The following is a 12,095-nucleotide window of genomic DNA, read 5'->3' on the forward strand; positions in this document are numbered from 1 at the left end:
AGCCGCAGAGATTGCTAAATCTCCCACTAAATGGAGTTTACTCCACACCAAACAAAAAAATGAGAAGTGCCAGCAAGGCTAGATGGAATGACAGATGACTCTTTTCCATTTATTAAGGCTTTTTAGGCCAACGGAATTGCCGCCAACATTGAAGTTGATGTCAGGACAAGAAGGAAGAAAAATAACCACGGTTATTGGGTTATTAATATTCCAAGCGAAGACATGCTCGGTTTAACTTTGAGTATGACATAGCTAATATGTCAAAATGTAAATCAGGCTCAAATGAGGACAACAACCGATTTGTCATCCGTGCAAAGCTTTGGTAATCATCACTAAATGACAGATGCAAATTTGAAACCGGCGACCAACAAAGGGGAAATGAATAAGCAAAAATTAACCGAGCTTTTTCTTGACAAAAGGTTCTGTAGACTTTCAAAGGAGGAAGTAAATGAGGGAAGGAGTCCAGCAAAGTTTGTTTGCCCCAGATAGCAGCAAAGTACTACTTTTCCATTCGACAAGGCTATGGCCTAATAAAAAGGATCTACTCACATTTGACAATGTCGTTTGACACCAAAACACCAGCAGCTGCAGTCAAAGCCGTATTCTTTATTAGAAATAGCTTTGGCCTCAGCACAAAACGAATAACATGCCTTTTTGTCTTCCCCAAAACAAGTAACATTTCCCCTATAACCCGTAAATTCAAATGAATGCTGGCAATTCAATTCAAAACCACAAGGGGGAGACAGGTTTTTTTTTCATTAGTCCTTTATTTCATTCCCAAGGGAGTTCAAAGATGCAATTTGACGCAACACGTTTGGCTCAACAGAATTAACGTAGCTGGCCATTCAAACACCAATTTACACACACCTCCCTTTCTCCATCTGGCTGCCATTAGTCATTCAGCACTTTCCACTTAATTCGCTCGGCCCATCACTCGACATCAACCCGAGAGGGGAACGCCAGAGTCGATTTCTATACTGAAGGGACGATTTACTAGAGTCCCTGGCAAAACGCCTGTGTGACAGCACCACCTGTTCTCTTGCCAGTCCAGCCGCATTGTGGAGCAACATGGAGGTGACCGTTTGAGATTAAATACTGCAGGTGGCAAATACCAAAAAACTTTGAGTGGCCTACTGAGGCTTGACATTTTCATTTTGCATTGCTGCTCTGATGCAAAATGTCCAACCAAGGTTTATGCTTTTATGAAACAAGGACAAAATAGTCGGCACGTGTATTTTAACGTCATGGGTTTCCACATTTGAAAAGGAAGGACTTTACCAGACTGGGATTCCACTCTTTGTTCGGGTTTTTAATGAGCGAAAGGTGAAAAAAACCTGTAAAACACATACAAACAAATGGATGAGTTTAAACAAAAGGTAGAATTTTCTTCCAAATAAAAAATGTAGATAAAGTTCAGTTCTTTTTACAGAAAGAGAAGAAAAGGTTAGTTATTCTTTCAAACAAGTCAGTACACAACTTAACGCTTGTCATACAGAGTAAACTAAATGAGTCCAGTTGAGAACTGTGAGCTCACCTTGGTCTTCTCGTCCCATGACTTTTCTCCTTTCTCCCTGGAGCTCAGTGTGATTCGTTGCTACTTTAATGAGCAAAAGGTAAAAAAACCTGTAAAACACAAAATAATGGATGAGTTTAAACAAAAGGTACAATTTTCTTCCAAATAAACAATGTAGACAAAGTTCAGTTCTTTTTACAAAAAGAGAAGAAAAGGTTAGTTATTCTTTCAAACAAAAGTTAGTACACAACTTAATGCTTGTCATACAGAGTAAACTAAATGAGTCCAGTTGAGAACTGTGAGCTCACCTTGGTCTTCTCTTCCCATGACTTTTTTCCTTTCTCCCTCGAGCTCAGTGCGATTTGTTGCTACTGCTGCTGCTGCTCACTGGACAAGAGGATTGAGCTGTTTGCTGCTTATAAACCCTGGCGTGTGCGCGCTTCCAATCAGGATAGATTGCAATCAGCTATTTGGGGCGCTCTGAGGAGCTCCACTGCGTGCTGCGCGTTCACGTCATACCCCTGCAGTGGCCCCTTGTGGTCACATGCACCCACAGACAGGTGCGCACCTCCCAGGTCGCCACAATAATAATTTTGTCCTCAAATGATGAATCAGTGATGCCTGATTTATTGTCCTATATTCGGCATGTGTCCTTGAGATTTAAAAAAAAAAAAAAAAAATGGGATAAAGTCTAGCCAACAAAGCTAAGTGCTTTTTTAAGTGGTACTTGGAATAAAATATTTATAGCAGCCACCACTAATGATTTTAAGAATCACATTAGAATCACATGGGGGGGGGGAGGGGTGAAATCTGATTGGACCAAAACATATATATGCTATGCACATATACATGTAAAAATGTCATTTTTATCTGAGTACCACAAGATGGAGACAGAGCTTGTGACTTCATTGTTCGTTTGCTTCATTTGTAGGAATAATTCAGCTTGACCCAAATGACCTTTGTGCACCACTCTACAAAATCAAGAAGTAGAATGGGAGCCCTGACCTGGGACCTTTCCGATACGCGGGAGTTGACTTTGAACGGAGAAGTTGCGCCTGTGGCTCCCCCTGTCAGAGCCAACATGCACTGAGATAGCAAGACTGCAACAATGTTGCCATCAAGTGGTCAATGTCATCATGGTCTTCCTACAGTGTTTTTTTTTTTAATACTGTCATTCAGTACTATGGTCAATCAAATATAAGAACGAAAAGTCCAGGAAAATGTGAGTACTTTTCAACACCTTTTATTGCATATGATTAATAAGTGCCAAACTGACCCTTTTCTACTGTTTCCCGTGCAAGTGTTCAAATAAATTATATTAGTTTAACATATTTGTATCATGTGCAATCGATGTAAATGTCTGAACTAAGTAAGTCAATCCAAAGAATCCAACGTTTTTTTTTCAGTGTATAATGAATGGATGAATAAATGGATTGAAGATTTTTTTTGTCACTTTCAGCGTTGGCCCAATTCTTCCAAAATGTAATTAATTAGTTACTTTTCCCCAAAAGTAATTGAATTAGTAATTGAATTACTCCCTCATAAATGTAACTAATTACTAGGGAAAGTAATTTATACACTACTTTTTCAAAAAGTTTCAAAGTTTTTTTTCAGCAGGTGTCAGTACAGTAGCATAGAGTAGAACAGCATAGACCAGTACTTCATTTAACTTAATATTTATTGAGCAAAAATGTCAAATGAGCGTAAATTAAATATTCATCACACAACTTCCAGACAATTGTTTGCATTGTAGTAAGTCAAAAACTTTTACTTGACCTAATTGAATGTAATTAAACCACACATTTGTTGTTGTTAATAATATTTTGTTGTTGTTTTATAGACGTTGTCACAGTTTCTCATAAATGACACCTCATGTGAAGGGAAAATAGTCATAGTTTGTCCGTGACGTAATGTATTGTTTGAATTTCAGTCCGAGTTCTCGTGTGATGCTCGTGTGGTCCACGTTAGTGCACAACTGTGGTGGCAATGCTGAGCCGCACAAAATCGTTGTCTTGATTTCTTCATCTAAGCCTTTCTGCTCCGGTCTGTCATTTGTTCCAGCAAGTCTCTGGGAATACCGACCGCAAGAACCCCTCAAGGGGGTGTTTGATGTCCCAAACATTATGAGTACATTTGATGTAAACGCAAAGTCAAAGGGGAGCACACAAACGAAAAGTGGAGAGAAAAGCTCAATGGCTGCACTGATGCAACAGTGGAAATGTGTTTTTCGTATGGAACCAGGGTCCTTCAGGACAAACACAAATTGGAACAACATGATGGGGAAATGGTGGATTTAACAAAAAGAGCCTTTATTTCATTCACCAAAGCTTTCATTAATTTCCCTAAGCCTCTGTTCAGGAAGCAATGTTTTTGTTAACCTTTGTTGAACAACTTCATGAAGCTTTAACATGATTTTTTTTTTGTCGAAAAGGATACTCAAGGTTTGCAAAACGTATAGGATGCAATTTGTTGTTTTTTCAGCAATTTATATCAATTATCTTTTTAATTTAATAGACTTATTATTAATTTTGTGAGGAACATGAGTGAAAATATTGCACAATGTTGGATGACTTTAGTTAGGGGCGGCCCTTGATATATTTTTGCCTCGGAGGTCTGAACCGGCTCTGCTCCCCATCCACCGGAGCCCATCAAATGTGTCAGGGATCAAACGCCAGAACTGTCAGTGTACCTTATAATTAACTTTATGTTAATTAACTTTATGCACGGCTCTTTTTACAACCGCTTCCTCTACGGTCGATTACAGCTTGGAATTTCAGGCCCTTCACATGCACACCAAAGGATGTTTACAGTAATCACATTTTATGACACTGTCGGATTGTTGCGCACAAAAGGGAATATGTTACATAATATGTCTACATAATGCATGCATTTTATATTTTAAATTGATTTTATTCATATTCTGCTGCTAAGAAGATTGGATGCAAACCAGTGTGAATTTTAAACGTATCAGTGTCCACATAAAAACCTCTGAGGAGGCTGGCAAGGACAGGCCAAAGTATTAAGCGGCTGATTTAATTTTAAACCTCCATTTTCATATATTGCATTGGATAATTAGTATAAATTGTGTAATATAAAATTACTGTACATTTTTTGTATGTATTGCTCACTGCGAATAGGCTGGGCTTCACTTTTAACATGATGTTGATGATCTCTACGCACACCATTATCCAGCTTAGACCGAAGGTGACAGGGTAAATCTTTGACTCTGGCACTAGCTCTGACCTCCACCTCCCCCTCCCAAGACCCGCCTTGCATGCCCAAGGCCAGAGCGAGAGAGATCGGGAGAGAGAGAGAGAGTTGGCTGGGAGAACGACTCATGCCGTGCCAGAGATTCACACCGGCAATTTGAGCTGTCAGCCGGCTCATGAATCACCTAGCTAGGGCGTCATTACTCAGGAAGATTTATTGGAGACACATAGGCTGCATTTTCATACAAAAGCAGCAAGTGGAGGAGAGCTCCAGGGCCTGAACAGATAGTGTGAAAAGTTATAGATCTGAATGGTGCTGTTGGGTTAGTGTCAGGATGCCTTAGCAGTGTCCAAACCACATAATGTGACAATTAAAAGAATGCTGATGCTGAAGCGCTCCCGGGATCTTTTCCTCGCTCTACTTTTTTTGTGACAGAAGCAATGATTTTTAACTCTCACTCATACCAATCAAACTAACATGATGGTTAAAAATGATGGACTAGCAACCTTTTTAAATGTTAAAATAATCATATTCAAAGTACACCCACCCTGGTTGCAATTGTGGTTGCTTTAGTGGGACAAGTGGTCGAGAGAGGTAATCAGCCTGTAGACCTCAGGAACCAATCTGAGCAGATCCTCGTCAAGTTCGCGTCCGCCTATTCCTAATTAACGGGCAACATTTACATCTTACCGTTGAACCGTCCAAAAGTGTGTTGTGTTGTGCACGTTACACTTTCCCGTCATCCAACTGACAGCTGCGCTCCAACATTTCACACCTTTAATTAACTCATACAAGTTTGGAAAATCCAACCTGATAATATTAATTAGCACCAACAACCTCTCTGGGTCAAGTAATAAACACACCGAGCATCAAAAGAACACCACAGAAATTGTGAACAAACTTTACTTTATATTAAACTAGCTTTAAAATACATTAACAATGCGTGTTCATGCCCATCAATTGTAATTTTGTCATTTGAACTGACTTGAAGAATGACACTGATACTGTATGTGCAGTCACAAAGCACATCCAAAGGCCTTTGGACAATATAACGTAAAAGAATGACACACAATGACAGGCCTGTCTGGAAACGTCGCCCTCTAATTATCCAGCGGGTGGCTAATTTGAATTAGCCGCATGTTATGCCCTGGAGACTAAAAGTCATTAAGTTGCACTTGAGAAGACTAGTTGGATAGAGAATTTGAAAATAAAAGGACAGTGACGTAGTGACCGAAATACAACATAACCAGAATTAAATGATTGAAATGATCATTGATTTTATATAGTTGCATTTAAACATATTTATGACTGCAATTGTACCCTAACAGCTGTCAACGTAGTATTGCTTCACAAGTGTTACACAGCAGCTTACCACCAAGTCGCCCCAGTTTGCATTGGATATGTAAAAAACTGAACATAGCAAGAGCAATTGCAAGCATTCGATTTGAATTACAGAGTGTCGTTATTAAAGAACAGAGGACCAACAATAGAGCCCTGAGGCACACCGAACCAAATGTTGTTCCCCAACTGGCCACCATCCAATTCCTATTGCATCATTAAGTGTAGACCCTAATGCTCAATCATTCACATTCACATCAAGAAGAAGAGAGAAGGTGATGCTCATGAAAAAAATCTCTGCTTATAGGCTTGTAGGTCACAGCAGAATCTCTTTGCTCATTTACATTTTCTTTTGATTTCTTCTCGACTGAGAGTCTGTTGATGTTCCTTTCTACACAAATGATGACAAAAGTCTGGAATGTCCTCTGAAAAATCCATCCTCTTTGACATTTCTGCTCGCTCAGTATCATGCAGTGCTGAGCAAGTCGGAGAAATGAATCACGCCACAGATTCAACTGGGAGTGACATTTCAAAGCTGGCCCGCAGTGAACCGCCGGCAGACTCATCAGCATCAAGAGCGCTCGTCAACAGTGCTCGTCGCTAATCGTGTCACTGCGCCAATTGGTCATTGTCAAATAGAAGCTTTGATTTAAAACATTACTAAATTATTTTTAAAAAGGTGGCTCGCAACAAATCTAGTGACATTTTGTGATGTTATTGGGGCTTTCTGGAGACTTCCCACATTTGCAGATTTTACAAGTGAAAAATAAAGTCAATTTTGCATAATATTTTCTGCTGTTTTGGCCTTTTCACAACTGTAAATTCTAAGTTTGTAGTTTAGTTTGAAACTTTTGTGACTTCAAAAAGACTACATGACACATTGTGGCAGATTTACAGCAATTATTCAAAGTAGTGTACACTTTTCACCCGTTCCAAGCAGATGTGTCATTTACAAGTGCGGCTAAGACGTTGACGACTGTTGGTGTCCCGTTTTCTGTCAAGGCTCTGCGGCGTTTACAATATTTTGCTCATAAACAAATGAACAATGAAATAAGCAGTGCATTCTCACCTGACAGCCGCCGCTAAGTCGTTGGTGCCTCGGAGGCAAAGCGATGACCTTGTCAAGGCAGAAGAAAGGTGTTACATGCGTGATTTGTGGCGGGGACCCTTCCTGCACATCGTCATTTTTAACAGCAGAAAATGTGAGATGGAGTGCTTGGTGAAAGAAAGCTTTTAGTGAGAAGTTTACAGAACATATAAGAATTATTACATAAGAAAAACTAAAAGTAGCAGCTGATATTTTTCAGAGTTGCCGATTGATGATGACGTCATAATGCCATCATTATGGCCTTGGGAGGATTTTGAGTGACCCCCTGATTGCAAAAAAAAAAAAAAATCTTTCTCGTGCATTGGCTGGCAGTCTAGTTGGAACTTGTTGCAATCTCCGAGTCTCACTACTTCAAAAGAATGTCAGTCTGCTTAATTGCTGCGAGGGAATAAGTCACATTAGGAGGCAGCGCCCCCCCCAGGGCGTGGATCATTTTCTTCATCCTAACCGACCTCGTCCTTTCTTTTTTTTCTGGCTTTTTTAACTAATCTCCCCGGCCGGCGGCTCATTTTCAGTTGGAATTGTTCGGCTGAGTTTCCGTCTGTCCTGTCAGCATCTGTAACTCACTCTCTCCACTTCTCTCTCTCTCTCAGAACATAACACAGCACGCATCATGACTTGAAAGTCACTTTTTGCTAAAGTTCCTATACAATCCTGGCAAGAATATTTGCAAAGTAAACATTTGTCATTGGCATGATTCAACAACGTTTTTTTTAAACTGTACATCATTGATGCCTACCCTGAAGCTTCTAACACAGATATAATACACACACACTTACACGTACACACTTGGAGCACTTTTACCAATTTCAACTTCTTTTACTGCCACCTCAACTTCCTCAGCGGGTGGATTTGATCTTCAGCGTTCCTCCCGCTGCCGCCGCTTGGCCTCAGGGCCCGCTGCCACTCACTCTGAAAGATAAGAAGACTCCAAGTGATGGCATCCACATAAGAATCTGCCTTACCGTAATTGCGTTGCACTGAGCAGTCCGCTTGTCAAAATGTTTCCCTGTCATAGTCACGCAATGGCCTCAGTGTTAATATGAAGATTTGAAAAAAGCGACAAAAGGTCTGCCTATCAGCTGTTGCATTTCATCAACTTTAACCTGTAACCAGAAATTTAATAATACAATTTTGCCCAATTTTTCTTCATGTATCACATTTTCCATTCATTAATAATGCTTCATTAATTAATCTACCTTTCCATTTCCAAACACAGCATCATAGTGATGCATTTAGTTGTGTTCTTTTTCCTCCCATTTTTTTTGTTAATCTTCCCTCTCCTCTGCCCGAGGGGCCGGTCTTGTGTGATGCCTATCACAGTGTTTATTGTAAACATCTGAAAAGGGGTGTTACCTGGCGACGGGGCATTCCCCTAAAACGTTTCAAATGATAACATCATGAATACTAATATGATGCAGGAGAGTTGAGTTTCGTCGAGTTTACACTTTGACTCTTCCACATGTATCCTTCAGTTATGAGCGATTGCAGGCAACTCCAGGCAATTTCAAATTTGCTCAATTTAGTTGAATATATATTTAAGTGGAATTCAATTTTGACGTGGATTCCATTGATCTGCACTTTCTGAAATAATGGTGCTGGTGGAGAAAACAATAACAACACCACCAGAAATGAGCGTATCCAATCCAGCAGCCGGCAGCAGATCATCCCGGGGTGTTATTTTAAAGCCATTAATCTCCTTCCATACTGTATACTTACATATGAGTGTTATTGTTCCAATTTGTAAAACACAAGTTGAACAAAAATGCATCGGGTCTTTGAATAGGTGCACCTGAAGCACAAGACAAAACGGCAAGAGCTGGAGGCTGTTTGGAATGTTCCAAACATCTCCAGAAAAGCGCGCCGTTGCCTCCGGGCACCAGAAATAAGAAAGTAGGTGAGAAGACGACTCATGAATTTGCATATTCCTTAAAGCGTTCATGCTTTGCCCATTTTCATAGTTGTCATCGAGCCCAGTGGGTCAAAGGCACCAAAGTCTCCTCCCAGTTGGTCCATAGCAAAGCACAAATAGGCCTTTGCACTTGCAATCCATTGAAGGTTTCAGGTTGTTATTGGAATGCTGTTGAGTCGAAAATCGCTCCCAACCCCCTGCTTCTGCTTTCTCGCACACGCACGCAAGCTGAAATATGGCTGCACGTCCTGGGTAATTAAAAGAGATGCTGATCTTTGTGACCTGGCCACACCCGTCACTTAACCTGGCATGTCGTCTGCATTTTGGAGCCCTGCCCAGCTGTGTGTGCATGACAAAAGACAGCTTCACAAAGCCCCTGTGCACGCGCGAGTGTGTGTGTGTGCGTGTGTGAGGAGAAAAAGGTTGCGGGGGTACCTGCAGAACCTTTTGACCTCTTCCCCTGACCCCCTTTTAACCCTTTAGTAGACCTGGAATTCCACACCTGAATGCTTTGGGTTGTGGCTGCATTCTCATGTCTGCCCTACAGCGTTTCCATTACGTAAATCATGACACAATGTCATGTGAATGGATTTGCAGACTTGCATTTAAGTTGCCTCTGTGTTTTTATTTTCCGCTAACGGATATTTCAAGTAAAGACACACAATGTGTTGTTTGTTTTATTTTTGTTTGCCTTTGCTCTTATCAGTTTGGGGAAGTGACAACACAAACATGGTACTCATGCGTATTTATTGGCAGCAGGACAAGCTGCATAGAAAATGGATGACTTGAAAAGAATCACTCTGAAGGTCACATGACAGAGAAAAACAAATATTAATGTTCCACTGAATATGTGAGTATGTCTTTCATGAATTATATATCATGGTATTTATGATATATAAACCATATACTGTACCGTATACTTTATCTGTTTATGCATCCATCCATTTTTCTATGTACTGTATTGATGATTGTATTTAAAAATAAATAAATAACGAAAAAAGATATTCTTAATTTTTACAATGTGGATTTTTTTTCTAAATGGTGTATACGTCCGACAGTGTGTCTATATGCATTTATATTTTTGATTTACAAATAGAATATCATTTGCATTTAAATGAATGCGGTGCCACTGAGTAACACTAGGGGACTCTCTTTCTCTCAAAATTTTGTGAACAGTCTTTACAGAATTTTGAATTATGGACTGGTTAATGGCATTTATTTTTTCTTATCTTTGACAATGCTTGTACCTACTTTCATATTATCATGTTCAGTTGTTGCCAACAAAGTGTCCCTGAATTATTATTTGAAATAATAACTACAAAGATACATGTGTGCATTCTTCATTAGAGGCCTATAAGGTATTTTAAGTGCATTGTAAAAATGCATATATAATTGCAACCTTTGGGAATGTGCAAGACATTTCCCCCCCGAAAAAAGCTTGCGGCAACTTGCCATGGTTGGGCAGCCACTTTTGCCCGTGGGCTTTGCGTAATAACAATTAGTGCAGCCACAAGATGAAGCACTCACATTAGCGGTTGTTGGTTATCAAAGGCTGCTGACAAGCTCAATCATCTTTAATAAATGCCATCTCTGATCAAGTTGACGCTAGCAAAAGTAAATATTTTTAGCTTGTAGGCAGCGCTAATCATCTGTCTTACACTTTTACTTTTTAAATTGCATGAGCAGGTTTAGAAAAACAAAATATTGCATTTTGACATTGGGTTATGCCTAGCTAACGTGTGCCAGCAAATAGCTCATTAATCAACAAACTAAGCTTAATACAATTAAGACAAACAATCAAAACAATAAGAAAAAATAATTTTAAATAATTCATTTGCTTTTTTGCCCTCCTCTGCTCAGAAAACGTTTGGGCATTCCGTCTTCCTTCAAGCAGTCGGACGGCCGACCCCACGTGCCCCTCCAGGCTGCGTGGAGCAGCGTTGGGGCAGCTTACACTCTTACCCTCGCTGTAATTCTCAGTGACAGCTCCGGTGCTCGGGGCCAAACCCATAACCGCCAACGTCGCCTTCACAAACAGGCCCCGTGGTCACCCACACTCTCTCCCTCACCCTCCTCTCCCGTCTGGCTCACCCATTCCCCTCGTCTCTTTTTTTTCTGCCACTGGTCGGTGAGCTTCCTGCCGCTTTGTTTTACGTATGTAGCTCATGTGATACTTGAATGCTTCTGGGAACAAAACGGCAAAAAAAGCTACAGCCCTCACATGGTTTTCAAGATGGCGCCAAAGCACTACTTTGATCACCAACATTTAATAAATAAAAAAAAAAAAAAGTCGTGTAATATGTACCAAATGAGTATGCGTGTACCAGGACTTAGTCTCTCCGGGTCAACCGCCGTTGACCTGTGTGCCAACCTGAGGGCGAGAGTCGGACTCTGCATCATCGCATGACAACACAGCTTTTCCGACCTGATTAAAACCAGAGTGAGTCAGAGCTAGACTTCCCTGAGTGCTCTGTCGCCTTTTTTTCTCTCGCCAACCGGGTGGTTCAGATTCGCTATCAGCCCGACTGTCGGGTCAATTTCATTTAGTGAGGATGTGAGGAACTGGATCCTTAGCGTGGAGAACACCTGAGGCACCAGAGAGGGATTTTTAATGTCAAAAATGAATATGCAAATACCACCAAATGTCACAACGCGTGCCTTAGTCATGCGCTGATCCGAGAGCACGGCGGCGGGCGGGCCGCGCACGAGCAGAATCCAAGCCCTACCGCCAGCCAGTGCGAGATGCCAGACTACGAGCCAAAAGTGCATGGATCCGAGAAGAGCCCAAACATCCAGTGGGATGTCACGTGCTCATCGTCAAACCTTCTGGCCCACTTCCCAGCCGCCTTCCTGTTTTACCGCCGCTTACTAAGGCAGAACGGCGGAGAGGGGGCTTGACACCATGACTGATTGCAAAACAAGCAATAGCACGAGCATCGAGGAACACACCTGCGCCAAGTCAGTTTGGAGTTCGTGACGGTTGGAAAGGTGAAAATGCGTCAGGACCTCAGTTG

The 12,095-nt window shown here is 41.0% G+C and overlaps 1 long non-coding RNA gene across 1 annotated transcript; it reads right to left on the minus strand.

Moving 5' to 3' along the window:
• Window positions 1–1,288: 1,288 nt before the first annotated feature.
• LOC125976925 (uncharacterized) lies at window positions 1,289–1,951 on the minus strand. The gene is made up of 3 exons (XR_007484522.2): window positions 1,822–1,951; window positions 1,535–1,623; window positions 1,289–1,334 (listed from the first exon to the last, which is right to left on the minus strand). It is a non-coding gene; the product is annotated as an uncharacterized lncRNA (long non-coding RNA).
• Between the last annotated feature and the right edge of the window lie 10,144 nt (window positions 1,952–12,095).

Source organism: Syngnathus scovelli, chromosome 11, assembly GCF_024217435.2.
Source record: "Syngnathus scovelli strain Florida chromosome 11, RoL_Ssco_1.2, whole genome shotgun sequence".
Classification (NCBI taxonomy): domain Eukaryota; kingdom Metazoa; phylum Chordata; class Actinopteri; order Syngnathiformes; family Syngnathidae; genus Syngnathus; species Syngnathus scovelli.